Source organism: Canis aureus, chromosome 23 (genome assembly GCF_053574225.1).
Source record: "Canis aureus isolate CA01 chromosome 23, VMU_Caureus_v.1.0, whole genome shotgun sequence".
NCBI classification, from domain to species: Eukaryota; Metazoa; Chordata; class Mammalia; order Carnivora; family Canidae; genus Canis; species Canis aureus.
The window spans coordinates 1220356-1238625 of record NC_135633.1 but is presented as its reverse complement, the minus strand read 5'-3'; the positions used below and the strand labels follow the sequence as shown (position 1 = coordinate 1238625).

The 18270-nt window shown below is 44.6% G+C and overlaps 1 long non-coding RNA gene across 1 annotated transcript in view; it reads left to right on the top strand.

Annotated features, from left to right (window-relative positions):
* The window catches only part of LOC144295220 (uncharacterized), a 328627-nt gene extending 310614 nt beyond the window's left edge, over positions 1-18013 (top strand). Inside the window, exon 2 of the long non-coding RNA XR_013362559.1 lies at positions 17282-18013. This is a non-coding gene — a long non-coding RNA (uncharacterized LOC144295220). The remainder of the gene's footprint in view (positions 1-17281) is intronic.
* The last annotated feature ends 257 nt before the right edge of the window (positions 18014-18270 follow it).

Below are 18270 nucleotides of genomic sequence, written 5' to 3'. Positions count from 1 at the left end.
CATGTAGTTTTATTATTTTCCCCACTTTACATTCTTGCCTCCTTTGTCTTACATTAATTGACAGTATAAGTGTGGGTTTATTTATGGGCCCTCTAGTCTGTTCCATTGACATATGTGCCCATTTTTATGCCAGTGCCAAACTGTTTTGATTACTATAGCTTTTAGTATATCTTGAAATCTGGAATTATCTTGAAATAGCTTTGTCCTTCTATCTCAAGATTGCTTTGGCCTTTGGGGCTTTATGTGGTTCCTTAATAACTTTAGAATTATTTCTTACAGGCTACAAAATCTGCTATTGGTATACTGATAGGGATTTCAATGAATCTGTACATTCCTTTGGGTAGTAAGGACATTTTAACAATATTAACGCTTCTGATCCATGCTCATGGTATTTCCATTTGTGTTGTCATCCATTTCTTTCATAAACGTTTTATAGTTTTCAGAGTATGGCTACAGGTTTGTCAAATGAAACCTTTATTAGGTTGAGATATGTTCCCTCTATTTTTACTTTGTTGAGGGTTTTTATTATGAACCAATGTTGAATTTTGGCAAATGTTTTTTTTTTTCATCTACTGTGATGATCATATGATTTTTTTCCTTTGTGTTATTAAGGTGGTATTTCATGTCCCTTTGTGTCTGTTAATATTTGCTTTTGGTATTTAGGTATTCTAGTGTTTGGTACATAGATATTTATAACTGTTATATTCTCTTGTTGAATTGATCACCTATCATTATGTAATGTTCTTCTTTGTCTCCTCTTACAGTCTTTGTATTAAAGTCTATTTTGTCTGATGTAAGTATTGCTACCCTAGCGTTTTTTATTTCCATTTTAATGAAAAACTCCATGTACATTTCTTCACTTTCAATTTGAATGTGTCTTTAGATCTAAAGTGAGTGTCTTTCAGGCAGTATATAGATGAGTCTTGTTTTCTGTCCATTACTGGCACATTTAAACCATTTACATTTAAAGTAATTATTTATAGGTATGTATTTTTTGTGATTCTGTTCATTTTCTGGTTGTTTTTGTAGTTCTTCTCTGTTCCTTTCTTGCTCTTTCACATTGTGATTAATGATGTCTTTAGTATTATGCTTGGCTTTCTTTATCTTTATTTTTTATCTGCTGTAGGTTTTTGGTTTATGGGAACTATGAATTTCAATAAAATATACTATGTATATAATACTCTTATTGACAGTTTAATTTAAGCATATTCTTTAAAAATGTCATTTTTACTTTTCCTCCATGTTTTATGTATATATTGTTATAATTTACATTTAAAATATTTTTAAGATATAGTTGACTTTACCACTTTTGTCTTTTAAGCTTTATATGGCTTTATGAGTGAATTATCTATGAGTGAATTACCTTTACTGTGCTGCTTTTACTCAAGACATTTTTTTCCTTCATAATTTTCTTCTAATTATGACTTTTTCTTTTTCACTTAAAGAAATTCCTTTAGCCCTTTTTATAAGGCTAGTTTACTCATGATGAACTTTTGTGACTTTTGTTTGTCTGGGAAACTTTTTATCTCTCCTTCAATTCTGAATAATAATCTTACCAGGTAAAATATTTTTTGTTGTACATTTTCCTTTTCAGCACTTTTAATATATCATGCGTGCCCCCCCTTATGGCCTGTAAAGTTTCTACTGAAAAATTAGTAAATAGCTTTATGGGGTTTCCCTTGCATGTAACTCAGTGCTTCTCTCTTGCTGCTTTTACAATTCTCTATCTTTAATCTTTGACATTTCAATTATTATGTATCATGGTGTGGACCTCCATTGGGTGCAATTTGTTTGGAAGTTTCTGTGGTTCTTGAACCTGAATATCTATTTTCATCCTCAGGTTAGGGGAGTTTTCAGCTATTATTTCTTCAAATAATGTTTCTTCTTCTCCTGGAATGAGCATAATGCAATTATTTGCCTGCTTCCTGTTGTTCAAGATATCCCTGAATCCTTAACCTACTATCTTTATTTTGTATTCTTATTTTCTTTCTTTTCATTTCTTTTTCTGTTCAACTTGGGTGCTTCCCATTACTCTATCTTACAGATTGCAGATCCTTTCTTCTGCATCCTCCAAACTACCATTGACTCTCTCTAGTGTATTTTTAAATTTAACTTTAGTATAATCTTCAATTCTGAGTGGTTTTTGTATTTTCTATCTTTTTGTCAGAAGTTTTCACTAATTTTTCTTTCTCGTCCATTCACCATATTTATGACTATTAGTTTGAACTTTTTACCAGGTAGTTTATCTCCTTTTCATTTAATTCTTTTTCTGGAGTTTCTTATATTTTGTTTGTTTGGAGCACATCCCTCTGTCTCTTCACTTTTCTTGACTCTGTATTTTTTTCTATAAATTAAGCCAAACAACCCCCTCTCATAAACTTGAAGAAATTGTCTTGCCCTGTGTATGGTCATCTTATCTTTAACCTGTGTATGCCTAGTGATTTTGGCTGGCTGGCTGAAGCTGTGGCTTTCATGGGCTAGGAGTCCAGGGCACTTTGTGCTACAACTGCCCTGGTGGGATGACCTGAGCAGAAGTGGCAGTGGGCTGGGGCAGTCCCAGGGCTCTCCACACAGAGTGTGCCATGGCCAGACAGCTGAAGCTGAATTGAGTGGCAGCCTGGGGTCATAGAATACTTTGCATAGAGGGTACCCTACAAGGATAGGGGAAGTCCCAGGGTTTTTGGTGTGGGAGTTGCTCTGGCACAAGCAACTAAAGTGATAAGCTAAAGTGATAACAGACTAGGGTTTTCCTAGGGCTGCCTGTGCCAGAGCACTCTTGGCCAACAGCTGAAGGTGAAGTGGATGCCAGCTGGGGTGTCCCAGGGTGTTCAGTACAAGGAGTACCATGACAGAGCTGCTAAAGCCAAAGTAGGCATCGGCCCAGGTATCCTGGGGCATTTCGTGCAGGGGTGTCCTGTTAGCACAGTTGAGCTGAGGCAGGAAATGGGCCAGGGGGTCCTGGGGCACTTTACATAGGGGGCACCTTGACATGACAGCTAGAGCGAAGTGGAAGGGTACTGGGGGTTCCTGTGGTTTTCCTTACAGAAGGTGTCTTTTTTGTGGCTAGAGTTGAAGTGGGCAAGAGTTGGGGGTCCCAGAGCACTATACATCAGAGGTGCCCTAGCCAATCAACTGGAGGGAAAGTGTGCAGGCTGGATTATTCCAGGATGTTTTGTGCCTGTGTCACCCTGATGAGATAACTAGAACTGTAGAAAGCATTGAACAGGGGTGCCTCCATGTGTACAGCATTGGGTTGGCTTGGTGGGACGGCTTGGGCTGATGCCAGCTAGAGGCTTGGGGCTCACTGAGACAGCAGACTGGCTAGGGTGCCTGGACTCTGCTATATCTACATTGTCAAAGTGGAGGGGGAATGAAAACCATGGTGTTTACCAGGTTCCAGCAGCTCCCAAATTATTGGACGGAGTTCTAGAGCTGGTTCCTTTATACTCTAGTTGCTCTTTTAAACCATGGCTTTTTCTTCTGTCCCTCAGGGCATCTTAGGCTGGTATGGGCTAGAGGCACAGGGCTTGATGAGGCAGCAGGCCACCTATGATGCCCCAGGGCAGGTGCATCTGCTCAAGGTCCCTTAGTACTATCTCCACTCACTGCAATTCACAGCATAGGGAGCTGGCAGTTCCCTTTGTTACCATGTCTCTGTCTCTTGGTATTGTCTATGAGACCTCTCTATCTTTTGTTGTGTGGAAGCTGTTTAGTCAGCCTGTTTTTCTTCAGGAGGATATGCTCTATAAATAGGTGTTGATTTTGTGTGTTTGTAGAGGAGGTAAGTTCAGGATCTTCCTGTGTCACTGCCTTGGATAGGAATTGGTGGAGCTAAATTCATTGATTGTTCTTCCATCAGGGTTGAGATTTACGACCTCTCCCCTTGAGTCTGAATGGGCTTGTGACTATTTTGATTGACAGATTTGGCAGAAGTAAAGCTATATGAATTCTGGGGTTGTCATGAGCCATGCAGCTTCTGATTTGGTCTCTTGGAATGCTCATGTCTGGATATTCCCTCTCTAGACTTTCCCTCTGGAATCCAGCATCCATGTCATGAAAAGCCCAAGCCATATAAAGACAGAATGTGTATTTGCTCTGGTCAACAGATTACTCTGCTGAGGAGAGCCTTAAGTATTTCTAGCACAGGGAGTGCACATGTGAGTGAAAAAAGTCAACTTGGACATGAATCTTCCAGCTCCAAATGTTTCAATCAGTAGCCATCTCCACTACCCTCAGCTCTTAGATTTTATATGGAGCAAAGACAAAATATTCTACTGTGCTGAATCTGAATTCTGGACCACTGAGTCCATGAGCAAAACAAATTGGGATTATTTTTATACCACTGCGTTTTTGAGTGCTTTGTTATCATCTGTAGATAACTGGGACACTGCATATTTCCTGGTCCATTTCCTCCAAGCCCTGCTCTGTAACAGTTAATAATGGAAAATATTGGGATCATCAGAAAAGAATAATCAGTTTTAACCTATTTAAATTATGAGAATCTTTTCTAGAAAATGGCTGCTTGCTAAAGATTTCAGGCTGGCCTTTTAGAAAATCACTTGATCATAGGAGAGTTCATGTTGCATCATCTTTTTCAAAGTAGACATGGTCACTTTCTATAGAAATTTCTAAGTAAGGGCACCTGGATGGCTCAGTCAGTTAAGCATCTGCCTCTGGCTCAGGTTATGATCCCAGGGTCCTGGGATGGAGCCCCAAGTCAGGATCCCTGCTCAGCAGGGAGTCTGTTTCTCCCTCTCCCTCTGCTTCTCCCTCTGTTTGTGTTCACTCACTTGCTCTCTGTCTCTCTCAAATAAATAAGTAAATCTTTTTTAAAAAAGAAATTTCCAAAGAGGTAGGGGGAAAAGAAAATGTGAATCCTAAGAGATATGAATAAAGGACAAGTGAGAATATAAATATAGAAAAATGTTTTGAATAAGTAAGTTAAAAAAAACCTTTCTATTGCAAGTCTTGACCTGAATAGGTAAAACTGACTTATTTTTTAACTGACTTGCAATCAAGGTACAACTGGATTTGAATTGTATTTTTCAAAGTATACACTACAAAATATTACTTTCCACAAAGTAGACATAAATTCTTTTTTTTTAATTTTTTAGACATAAATTCTATATACGTCTATACATACTATGATGGTTGCTTGTCTAGGTGTTAATATGAAGGTGGTGTTCAAAGTGATCGACATCTATAATCTATTGACTATACGTCAAGAAGACTACTTTCAATATTGGTTGGATTTTGGACTTGCCAGTCCCTACCATTGAATGAGCCATTTCCTTCCAATCTCCCTCTCTTTCTTCACATACACCCCCTATGCACACACACACACACACACACACACACACACAGATATGCATATCTTATTCGTTCTATTTCTCTAGAATATGTTCTCTCTAGAGAACTCTGAATGATACACATACTTAAATACATACACACCCACATACATAAATACATACAAATATAAATAAGCAATATAAGTCTGAGAAACATTGGGAGAAGCCTATATTTATAATATAGCAATATTTCCAGAAGCTATTATGTATGTCAACGTATTTCATTATATATGCAGTGTTTCTCAAACTTTTGTTTTTTAAAGATTTTTGGAATTTATTTATTTATGAGAGACACAGAGAGAGGCAGAGACACAGGAGAGGGAGAAGCAGGCTCCCTGTAGGGAGCTCGGTGTGGGACTTGATCACAGGACCCCAGGGTCACACCCTGAGCCAAAGGCAGACACTCAACCACTAAGCCACCCAGATGCTCATCAAACTCTTTTGCATGAACCTTTTTTGTTGCAAAGCATTTGAGAAACTTGCATTATCTGGAAACCATTTTGAGAAAGCCTGGGTAACCAACTTTAGGGAAACAGGGAAGTTTTGAGTAGCTACCCTGGGAAGATAAATCAGGTACAGCAAATGCTTTTTAAGAAGTGCTGATGTGCCAGACATTATGAAGCACAAATATTGTACAACTGGTTGGCCAAGTTTTTGACTTTCCCTAGAGGTAAAGTAGATAGTGAAATTAAGACATTTCTTGGTATTAGCAGAGACTGCAATAGAAAATCTAGTTGTAAGACCCTAAGTTATCTTAAAATCATATTTATAATACCAACTATGGGAAAATTTCTCACATACCCAAGCTATTTACCTAAGCCAGAAAGCTGGCAATCATTAGTAAATTTCTTATCACCTCACAAGTAAAGGTTGTAAATGCAGATCATTATACCTCTTAATTTCTTTTAAATATGTATCCTTCCCTCAATCCATATTGCCTAAACAGGCCCTATTTTTTAAGCTCTATTTATTTAATAACCTCCTAGGTTTCTCTCAGTCCAGTCCTCAAACAAGTCTCCTTGCTGTGGAACAATGATATTCCTAGGACATAAACACAATCTTATCACCCTGAAGTTTAAAACTCAATACTTTTATGATAGGATCCAAACTCAGAAGGGCCTTGGCTTTCCGAGAGCTACATGAGGTCACGCTTCCTAGTCCTCCTTCAGCCTCCTCCTTCACCATATCCCCACATTAACTATAAACCCGGACACCACAAATGGGATATGGTTTTCCTAACTCAATTGGCTCCATCAGACTTCATGTCTTACATATGATTTTCCCATTGCTTGGGATGCTAACTACTAAGCCATTGAGATGCAAAGCAGAAGCCACACCTGAAAAAAAGTTATATGAATAAAAAGAAAATTGATCTAGGAAAGTAGAAACCTGTACAGTTACTTCTCTTAGAGGATAGGGAACTTAGAAATTTATTTTCGATTTAAAAACATGCCTAAATATATGTAATAATTGTGGAGTACCTACGATATTCAATTAAGTAGATCATGTGTTAATAAGTGACATGGTATCTTCATTTCTTACTTTATTTTATTCATTCATTCATTCATCCACTCATTCATTCATTGAGAGACACAGAGAGAGAGGCAGAGACCCAGGCAGAGGGAGAAGCAGGCTCCATGCAGGGATCCCGACGTGGGACTCGATCCCAGGACTCCAGGATCATGACCTGAGCCAAAGGCAGACACTCAGCCACTGAGCCCCCCAGGTGCCCCTCATTCCCTTACTTTAAAATTAAATTTAAAAAATATGTTAATTATTCTGAAACTAGGTGATATTGTATAATAGTATAATAGTATAATTACATGTATACTTATGTTGAAAACAGTGACCAACATGTTATACTAACAAATAATTATGTCTTAAAAACCTAAATCTATAAACTTTTTGGTGCCCAACTAGTACTTTATTTTTAAAAAATAACATTTTCTCATTATGATTGTAATACGATTTTTTATTTATAAATATGAAAATATAGTCACATCTAAACAAGATAAATGTTTTCTTCATTTTGTCTATTATATATTATTGAAAAAATGGCCATTAGTATAAATTTTTGGTTTTATGTCATTCAGTTACACTCTTCATGCAAATGTAATCTTTATAGTACCGAAACTATATTAAACAGTAATACCACATTAGAAACTTTTCCTCACATGAGACATACTTTACTTTTCTACATCATCACATATTTTTCATGGGCTAACTCCTGAAAGCAATGCAATGTTCTATGATGTGGAACTATCGCAATTTAAATAATTTTTTTATGACTGGACAGTAAATTTCTTTTCATTATTCTTTTTTATCACAAGAAGTAAAGTACAGTGAGATTCCTATCATTACACCTGGGTGTACCAAAGGCTTCTTTCCCCTTTCAGATTATTGCCTAGAGGAGGAATTGCTGAGTCAAGGGATATACTAGTTCAAATATACTAAAATATTTTGCCACACATTTCCTCAGGAATGCATTTGGGTTCCCATCAGCAAGGTATGCGACCCCCCATTTTCTATTCCACTGTTAGACGTAGCCAATTTCTGAAGTTGTCTCTGAATTTTCAACTTGTATTTGTAGTCAGTTTCCCTAAGGCCTGGTCTTCGCCCCCGTGATGTGCTTTTCTTTAAAGAAATGAAACTTAAAAAAAAAAAAAAATCAAAAAAAAGCAGTGAACCCTTGACGTGGAACGTGTGATTTGTAAGAAGCATACCTCACCTCCCAGAAAGGCTGGAAAGTCAGGAGCATTGGAGGAAAAGGGGGGTCCTTGCAATACTTTTTTAAGAAAATAGCCCGGAGAAGACGCTAGAACAACTTAGCTAAGAGATTTGACAATTCCCAGGACTTTGTGTTGTTTCCAGCCACTTACGTAGCCCGGGGCGCGGGGGGGGGGGGGGTGTAAAACCTGGGAAGCGCGTGCGTGAGAGGGATATTCAAGTTTGTTTAGTATGAACCACGTCTGTGAGGTAAGCATCAGGCTCACAATCAGACACTGAGGCTGAGGCTGCGGCAGCAAATGGGGGTAGAAGGGAAGACTCTGCAGGGTACCGGGTTGGTGTAAGGGTCAAGCGGGTGAGACCCTTCGTGACAAAGAAAAGGACACGACGATCGCCAGGCCTAAGCAGGTGGGCGCAGAAGTGATGGCAGGGCCGGTGGCCGCCACTGGCTGACACTGGGCCGGGCCCTTCTGCCTCCCAGGCCCCGGCACCCAGCGCTGCATCTGCTTCGGGGCCGCGGCCGGGCCGCGTAGATGCCTCGTGGCACCTGCTCACGATGCCACTCGGGCGCCACCAGTGCCCCAGGGTTCTCGAGGTCACTGCGAGGCCGCCCTGTAAGGACTGAAGGGAGTCACGACCGTCACATCCTGTCACTGTCTTCGTTTTCCTCTCAAGAAAAGAGCCGTGTCCTCTCCGTCTGGCGTGTGGCCTGCGGAGCGAGCCCGGCCCCTGTGCCCAGGACACGAGCACGCCGTCTGGGGACACGTCCACCCTGCAGGCCCCCCGCTGCTGGCGCTCGTCGCTGCAGGAAAGGCCAGGCGTCTTACTGCTTCGCCGGGGGACGGTGGCAGCAAGGGCCACGGGGAGGTCTCGTGGGAGCACAGAAGCCGGCCGCCCCTCCAGCCAGGGCTCGTCACCCTAGTGACGATGGAGGAAAGGGGTCGGTAGGGCCTGCAGCAGGCCGGGAGGGGCCGCCTTCACTCGGCGTTTATTTAGAGAAGTCTGAGTGTTCTAGTGAGAGGCGAGCTCAGGATGGGGCGCGGGCGGGGAAGAGGGCCTGAGGGCTGCCCCAGCACCTGCCAGGGTGACCCCCGTGACACCTGCCGCTCGGGGCCCCGCCTGGCCCGCCGCTCCCCGCTGTGACACTTGCTGCTCGAGGTCCCTGGCTTCCCGCTCCCACACCTGACACCTGCCGCTCAGGGTCCCCACCTGTCCCCCCCTCCGTGACACCTGCCGCAGGAGGTCAGCATTCCCCGTGGCCCCCCATCTCCTCACCCTCGCCCCTTGGGGTGCGGGCCCACCAGCCCAGCCCCGGCAGCCCCTGAGCGTGACCGGCCTGCGCGTGAAGACTCCCACGGCGGCCACACGGTCAGAGGAGGCCAGGGGGCCAGCAGCCTCATTTCTGGAAATAACGTCCTTGTGCTGGAGGACGCGGGGCTGACGGGAGCGGTTGTGGCCACGGGCTTGAGCTGGTCTCCGCAGGCCGTGGTGCTGCAGCCGCCTGCCCGCCTCGCACTCTCCCTGCAGATACAGCCTGACAGTCGGCCTTCCAAGGCCGGGCACGTGGCCATGGGGGGTGCGGGGTGCAGGGTGGGGGTCCCTAGAGCACCAGGGGATTCCGCGGCCACACGCAGCGCGCTCCTTAGGGTGTATCTTCATTAACTCACTGCGGTTGGCAAACAGCAGAATGCAGAGGAAGCCAGAAGGGGAGGTGGAGGGGGGGGTGACATCTTTCAGAAAGAGAGAAGGGGTTGATGCTGACATCGGTCACTTGAGCGAGTGGTTCTCTCCAGAGGGTGCAGGGGGAGGCTCCCCTCTGGATGCCCCAAGTGTCTGTGGATGGGGGTGCTGGGCCAGGAAGTGCGCAGACATCTCGACCTTCAGATCTCTCCTGCTGAATCAAGACGGCCCGTGCAAGGCAGCGGGGGGAAGCTCCCCCCCACCTCGGAAACGCTGCATCGGGGCCCAGGTGAGGCCACTGCAACAGGGACCGGTCCCTAAGGGCCAGCGCTGGATGCAAGTGGGCCGGGCCGCTGGGAGGCCGTCGGTGTAGGCGGGTGGGCCTCGGAGTCCTTCCCTGCCTGCGTGGGGGAGGGACTGCAGAATCGGGGTGCTTTGGGGAGAGCAGGTTGGGGGGGGGCTGATTAGTTTCCGTGAGGGTCCGGGCCTGCGCTGTCCCTGGAGCCCCAGCCATGGGCCCACGGCTCACTCCCTCCCAGAGCGGCCGCGGCTGCAGCGGGCCCAGGCCGGCGGCCTCTGCTCTGCATCGAAGCCTACGGATGGTCTCTAAATAGACAGCGACGCTGCTCAGGCTGCAAGAAGGAAAACTCTGTTAGAATTCCCCCCCCCCCCCCATATAATAGGAAAGGGTCACCTGCTGAAAACAGGCTGCAGGAGCCGAGGTCAGCCGCCCAGGCGGCCCTGACCTCTAAAGAGGACGAAGCAGCACCCTGAGGGACGAGGGACGAGGGAGCCCTGGGGACGGGTCAGCTGCTTGGCAAGGACAGGGTAGGCCCTCGGGGCGAGGGGGGCGGAGTGCGATGGCCTTTCTCGTCCATGGAAACCACCGAACAGTTGCAGGGATGGAGGCAAATATCTTCTCGTTCCGTCAAAGTGAAAAACCGGGCGAGCAGCCATATGTGAGGCCCCGTAAACAGGACACTGGGGACCCCAGGAGCCAGCGGAGCCGGTGGCAGAGGATGCGTCACGCCAGCATCCCCGAGGAAGCCAGGCCGGGCTGGGGGCTGAGTCACCCGAAAATCCCATCTAGGCCCGGCCCTGCCCCGGCCGCCCCGCAGGTGCAGGTGGGGTGGGCTTCCCGCCCTGCCTCGGGGCCGCTCGCCTCCGCCTCAAGAACCAGAGAATTCAGGGTTTCCCAAAAGGATTTTCTTGACTGTAACCTTCCTCCCTGAATTAGCCAAGTCAGAGCCTCGGCACTCGCGTCCCTCTTCCAGGGCTGTCCAGGTTCATGTCCACACGGGAAGAGACCACACCCCGGAGCTCACTCTGAGGACTCCTCAATAAGGAAAGGGCAGAGCCAGCCCTGCGCCCATGTGGCCACGTCCCCACTATCGGGGGGCGGGGGGTAACCCCCTGTGTCCGGACAGCAGCGATCCTGTGCCTCCTGCAGCGAGCTGGGGCCGTGAGGCTCTCGTCAGTCCCCAGCCGCCTCCTTCGACGGGGGCCACGAGCCAGGTGCCTCAGGTCAGACGGGGGCTGAGACCCACGCACCCCTCGAAGAACCCATAGGCTTTCTGGTGAGATAAACTATATAAACCCGCGACTTTCAAAGACAAATCGACCATAAGACGGGAGTTTATAAGGAAGACTTAAGGTCAGCGTATAGACAGGGTTACAAGAGGCTCAAGCCTAGTTTTTAGAAGGAGGTGACCCTTGGATGATGCCAGGGGTGGATGCAGGCCGTGGAGGCGGGGGGCCCAGGGGACTCTGCTCCGAGGCAGGACCGCCCGCCCGTAGGGGCCTTGACCGGGGCCTGACGCCGACAGTCACCCAACCCCAGGGGCTGCCTCGCACGTTCGTATGTCGTGTTCTTACAATAAAGGAAGCTAGAAGGCGCGTGAGGAAAACCACAGGGGGGAGGAAGTACGCTTGTCGTAGTGTGTCCTATTTACTGGGAAAAGTCTACAAATAAGGACCCATTGCAGTTCCAACCTGTGCCGTTTAAGGGTAAACCGTGTGAGCCACTTCAAGGGTCAAGCCCGTGGTGTTCCAGGTGTTCAGCTGCATACACAGGTCAAAGAGGACGGTCTCCGGTTACCCATGAGTAGGGCTCGAGGGTCTAACGTGGATCACAGGGACTGTAACTGGTGACGTTGCATCATGTACTTGAGAGGTGCCAGGAGAAGACCCTGAAGGACCTCGTGGGTTTGTGACGTGGCTTGGGTGTTATGTTACACTGTGGTGCTGATCATGTCGTGAGGTACGGGTGTGGCAAGTCAATGCACACGCCTGTGAGTTGCACAGTGTTTTGAGCCACTTGTGTTTCAGTAAAGTGGGGGACAAATAAATAAGGGGAAAAATATATATTATATATACGCATATATAAGAGGTGAGTGTGTGTGTGTGTGTGTGTGTGTGTGGTCTCAGATGGGTTTTAAAAATGAGATGGGGGCAGCCCGGGTGGCTCAGCGGTTTAGTGCCCGCCTTCAGCCAAGGTCGTGATCCTGGGGTCCCGGGATCGAGCCCCACGTCGGGCTCCCTGCATGGAGCCTGCTTCTCCCTCTGCCTGCGTCTCTGCCTCTGTCTTTCTCTCTCTCTTTATCTCTCACGAATAAATAAATAAAATCCTTAAAAAAATAAAAATAAAATGAAAATCAGATGGGGACTACCCTGAAGCCCTTCAAAATGGGTGATATTGAGAGAGGCAGAAAACAAGAGGAAGATACGCTATTTACAACGGAACAGCCAGACGTACAAGGAGAATATTGATTTTGACCCACAAATAAACCCTTTAAAACGTCCCTCTAATCCCCACAACTCCTTGAAAGGTTGGTACTGAGGTGCTCTCGAGCATGGCCAGGGCACATATGAGGACCCTGAGGAGTCAGGATTTGCAGCCACATTTTTTCCTGACTTCAAAGTCCATACTGTCTACGCTGCGCATCCTAGGTTAAGGCAGCAGCTTCCAACTTTTTCCAGGTCTCAAAATCCTGTGGTGCGACCAAATAGGCAAAAGACCTGCACGTTATCAGAGAATTTCTATGTACAGAGGATTAAAATATCGAATCTCTCCTTGGTTTCGACTTTTAGCAACCATTTCTCATCCATGTGCTTTCGTTCGTTCTTACGTTTCCAAAATCGAACACCTCCAGTGTCCGCCACCTTGAGTTCAGTGAGCGTCTGAGCCTAATAATCACCTCTTTCTGGAAGGCCTGATGATTTTCACCCTCGTGTCTATTTAATTTATTTTTTTATTTATTTTATTATTTATTTATAATATTTATAATATTTTTATTTATTATTATTTATTTATTTATTTATTATTATTTTTAATAATAAATTTATTTTTTATTGGTGTTCAATTTGCCAACATACAGAATAACACCCAGTGCTCATCCCGTCAAGTGCCCCCCTCAGTGCCCGTCACCCACTCACCCCCACCCCCCGCCCTCCTCCCCTACCACCACCCCTACCTAGTTCATTTCCCAGAGTTAGGAGTCTTTATGTTCTGTCTCCCTTTCTGATATTTCCTACCCATTTCTTCTCCCTTCCCTTCTATTCCCTTTCACTATTATTTATATTCCGCAAATGAATGAGAACATATAATGTTTGTCCTTCTCCAATTGACTTACTTCACTGAGCATAATACCCTCCAGTTCCATCCACGTCGAAGCAAATGGTGGGTATTTGTCATTTCTAATGGCTGAGGAATATTCCATTGGATACATAGACCACATCTTTATCCATTCATCTTTCGATGGACACCAGGCTCCTTGTCTATTTTTTTTATTTTTATTTTTTTACTTTTTATTTTTTTTGTCTATTTTAATAAGCTAAAGAAACTTAACTCTTTCATGACTAGCCTCAACTTTTATTCTTCCTTTTTGTTTATTTATTTTTTTAATTTAGGGGAAACACATTGATTTAAGGGAAAAGAGATCAAGAGCTAAACTGAGCATTTGAGTGACTCCAGACACCATAACTAAGTACGACGATGCTGATCCAAGTGTTCTGTTGGCCAGAAAACCAGCACCCGCGTGTCCTAGTATCAAGTGTTTATCTGTGAGTCGACTGGTGGAAACCCCAGTTGTAATTCAGGGTCCGTAGAGCAAGCTCAAGTTGTCGAATATGCACCCGTGAGGAAGTGAGAGTTGTAAAGAGCCAGGTGTGTGGATGCCAATGTTGGCTGCCATAAAACGGGAAATGTGGAGAATGATTGATTCTCTGTGGGAGTAGAATAATTGTATATTAATTTAATCATAAACAGAACAAAAGAAGCCTTTAGGTGTTTTTCTTTTTTATTTATTTATTTATTTATTTATTTTAATTTTTTTTTTATTTATTTATGATAGGCATGCAGTGAGAGAGAGAGAGGCAGAGACACAGGCAGAGGGAGAAGCAGGCTCCATGCACTGGGAGCCTGACACGGGATTCGATCCCAGGTCTCCAGGATCGCGCCCTGGGCCAAAGGCAGGCGCCAAACCGCTGCGCCACCCAGGGATCCCCTTTAGGTGTTTTTCTAAACCAGAGTTTGAAAAACATATTTACATTATTTGATGTATGATACGAGATGCATTTGTCGATCAACAGAATATCGTGTTTTTATGGGTGCCCCTTGGTGTGATATTTAAATCTGATGCCTTGGTGACCTGGGACCACCTAGGGCTACCCTGGGACGATAGAGTGACACGAGCAAGCTGCCTTGAGATGGTTGAGTTAGAGGTAAGTAGAATTGCCTCACGCTATAGCGAAGTGAATCTAAAGAAATATGTGCGTATAGAGCCGTCGTGGCCGAGCGGACTGACAGTCGCAGTAGGAAAAGGACCACGTGTGTGGGCTGGAGTATTATCTACGTTTATTTTCTGAAGAATCTTCATTATTACTGAGGCCCCACCTCTTGACCCCCCAAGGCCGGGGATGTCCATCTAACTGCTTCCTTCCTTACCGTATCTTCGGAGAGCTGCAGATGGGAACGTGCACACACATGTACGTGGCGGGGGTGGCGTCAGTGCACAATCAGAAGATGCAAGAGAGGGCCCGGTTCTTCCCCTGAGCTAGGCTGAGCTGCCTCAGAGCTCCTGCGGGGGAAATCCGGGGATGGAGGCTTAGCAATGTGGGTGCCGTCCCCCCACCAGGACCTGCAGGTGCAGGACGCTTCCCCCTCGTCGCCAGAGGCTCTCGGCCAAGCCACCGCTCCTGTCACCGTGCGGTGCCGGGTGGGCCACCAGTCCCAGCCCCGTGGCTCCTTAACTCTGGGGTCTCCCCAGTTTCAGACGGAGGCAAATCTTCCTCCCTGGGATGGAAGCTTCCAGCTCTCCTATTCAGAGCCCTCTCTTCCCTCCATCTCCCTCCTCGGCCCTGTCCGTGACCTTTAGGAACATAGCGACCTCCACCATTTACTTCCTCGAGCATATGGAACGCTCCTGCTGCACAATTTTGAGGTTGATCCACTCAAAATGTTTGGGGCTGTTTACCCCACTTAACGATGCCACGCAAGTTAGGAGTCGACACGAGGTCAGGGTGCACCTGCACCCGCAGACCTTAAAGGGCTGACCTCCCACTTCTATTTTACGCTACGTGCAACCCAGCACATCCACTGGACTCCAATCACCTAAGGTCTAGGCCTCAGGTAAATCACCTAGTTATTTAATCAGCAGCCGAATTTTTGTTATTTGCATCCTTTTCATGCTTTCTTCCCATCTCTCCCTCCCCTTAACTCCCTGGCCGAAGAGATCAGGAGCTAAGCAAGCTGCGATGGTGTGTTCTTATTGAAATGACTGCTTTGCTATCGAATTGTCCAGATAGTTAATTCAAAAAACAAACTGCTTGGTGTCAGGTAGACATATCCCTTCTCAAAGATCGTCTGATGCTGGATGCTGGGCGTCTCAAAGACTTACAGTAGAGAAAAGGAAGTGTGGTTGTTAAAATAGCCTCGTACAGTTTCTATAAACAGAATTTTTTAACACACAAACTGTACAGTGAGTACAGTGCTTAAATCCACAAAGATGCCTTAAATAGAGTATTTCTGTAATGCAACATCTTGTGTTTTCATATTTCCCATCGTATTCAAAAATATTCTTCAACATAAAGAAAAAGTACAATATATTTGCATAGTAGGAATTAAGAGTTGAAAACACCAGAGACTATAAAGAAACTGGAATAATACTTTCTGATTTCTGTATATTCTAAAAGTGTTTATGTTCATAGATCATGGCACACAAAATCACTATCACATTTATGATGTTTAAAGAATAAAGTGGCAATGTTTTGTTGAAGTGCTAGAATCACAAGGATTAAGTTTTATGATTATCTTCTTGCGGACATGTAGATGCCAAAGTGACACACATGCTTATAAATTATTCCTTATAGAGAGGCCAAAGACTAAGCAAAGTGATATAAAGTAAAATAAATCTAGTAATCGGTGAAAATTAAGTCCTTATACATCTATAGATAAGGTAAGCTATTTACTTTTAAAGAAGATACCCTGCTTTCTTTAAAAAATGAAATAAAAAAATCACTTATAAAAATGGTTAGGCTTTTTAATTTTAATAAGTAAGCTTTCATTTCATCCATGTTACGCTTATTTGTCTATTTTACAGGAGCAAGACAGTGTTGAGATAACTTCAAATACGATGCACACAATCTAAGCCCTCATGGAGTCAAACCCAGGCCATTATTAAATTAATAATGATTATGCTTCAAAGTATATGTAGATACAGTTTGATTCTTAATTAACCAATTAATTAATTTTAATTAAACAATTAACCCATTGTTCTTCCTAGGTGTGCAGCTTGTGTTCCTAATCTGTTTTTAATCTTTGATTAAAAATCAAACAATTAATTAATTTTAATTAACCAATTAATTAACCCATTGTTCTTCCTAGGTGTGCAGATTAGGAACACAAGCATTTTATTTCTGGCCGTGACTTTGACCGTGTATTAAATCTTTTGCACACAATGCGTGTGCCCTCTTGCCTCTATAGTCCCATTATTTCAATGAAGCCAGAAAGCCCTTCCGAAGATAACTAGATAATTCAAACGTGAAAATTCAACAGTATTCGGAAATAAATATTTTATAGTTAATGATGAGCCTCAGACAGTTTTATCTGTGGCCTAGACCTAAACTTTGGTCCAAAGCGGTGGTTCTTTCCTTACACACTTCAATAGTTTGTTTTGTTTTGAAAGACTGTCAACTTGTAATATTTTGAAAATAGAACTGAAAGTTGTTACCGTGTTATTACCGCATAACAAACAAAATTATATAAGCTTAATCATGTGAAAACAAAACTAATTTTATTAGGTTCATCTATCCCGTGGGTCAGGAATTTGGAAAAGGCACAACACAGATGGCTCATCTCTGTTTGGCAGTGTCTGAGCTTTCAGCTGGGAAGACTCAGACTGGAGGTGGTCAGAGGTGGGACCATGGTCCCGGGGGGCTCGCTCGCTCCCTGGTGTAAACACGGCCCCGGGGCTCTCACCCAGCACACTCACACTTACACTCTCCACGTCGTCTCTCTTCCCTCCTAGAGCCTGGTCACTGGATGGGCAGAGTGAGATTCCGGGAAGAAACTGTAGGGCCTGACATGACCAAGGCACGCAGCGCCTGCCTCACCGCAGACACAGGCCCCCGCGGACCCACAGGGATCAGAGACTCCACAACACAGCAGAAGGAAGTGCCAGCGTCGTAGTGCAAGGAGAGCGTGGAGAATGAGGCGTTATGGTCATCTTGGGAAGTCTACCCCAGAAGCAACTAAAAGTCAAAGACTTTGTTTCTTACTACATGTTTTGTTTGTGAGCATCACGTAGTACTATGTTTGCTCATGGGCCTGAAAGACTCTAATACTATAGGTTCGTTCATAGTAGACTCTAATAATAATAATAGGTTAAATATATGTAATATATAATAATATATGCATAAAGGTAATAACACTATTTTCGTATTGTGGCTCTGAGAACTTCTCTAAACACGTGCATTCTCACTGGCGTATCATAAACCAGTGAGTGTAGTAGATAGAGACTTAGAAACCATATTTTCGAATAATTGGAATGTCACATGTTAGAATAGAAAATATGGGGGATCCCTGGGTGGCTCAGTGGTTTAGCGCTGCCTGCAGCCCACGGCCTGATCCTGGAGTCCCGGGATCAAGTCCCACGTTGGGCTCCCGGCATGGAGCCTGCTTCTCCCTCTGCCTGTGTCTCTGCCTCTCTCTCTCTCTCTGTCTATCATAAATAAATAAAATCTTTAAAAAAAAAAGAAAATATGACAATGCTTTTCATATAATAAGGTATGTGTTGATTTAAGAAACTTTGTTTTTGTTTGTTTTTTAGGTTTGTTTTTATTTTTTCAATTTTTTTTAGAGTACAGTTAACACACAACGGTACCTTAGTTTCAGGTGTGCAGTGTAGTGATCAACAAGCCTATATGTCAGGCAGTGCTCCCCACAAGGGTGGCTCCCATCTGTCACCCTACAGTGCAACTACAGTACCGTTGGCTGTCTTCCCTATGCTGTGCCTTA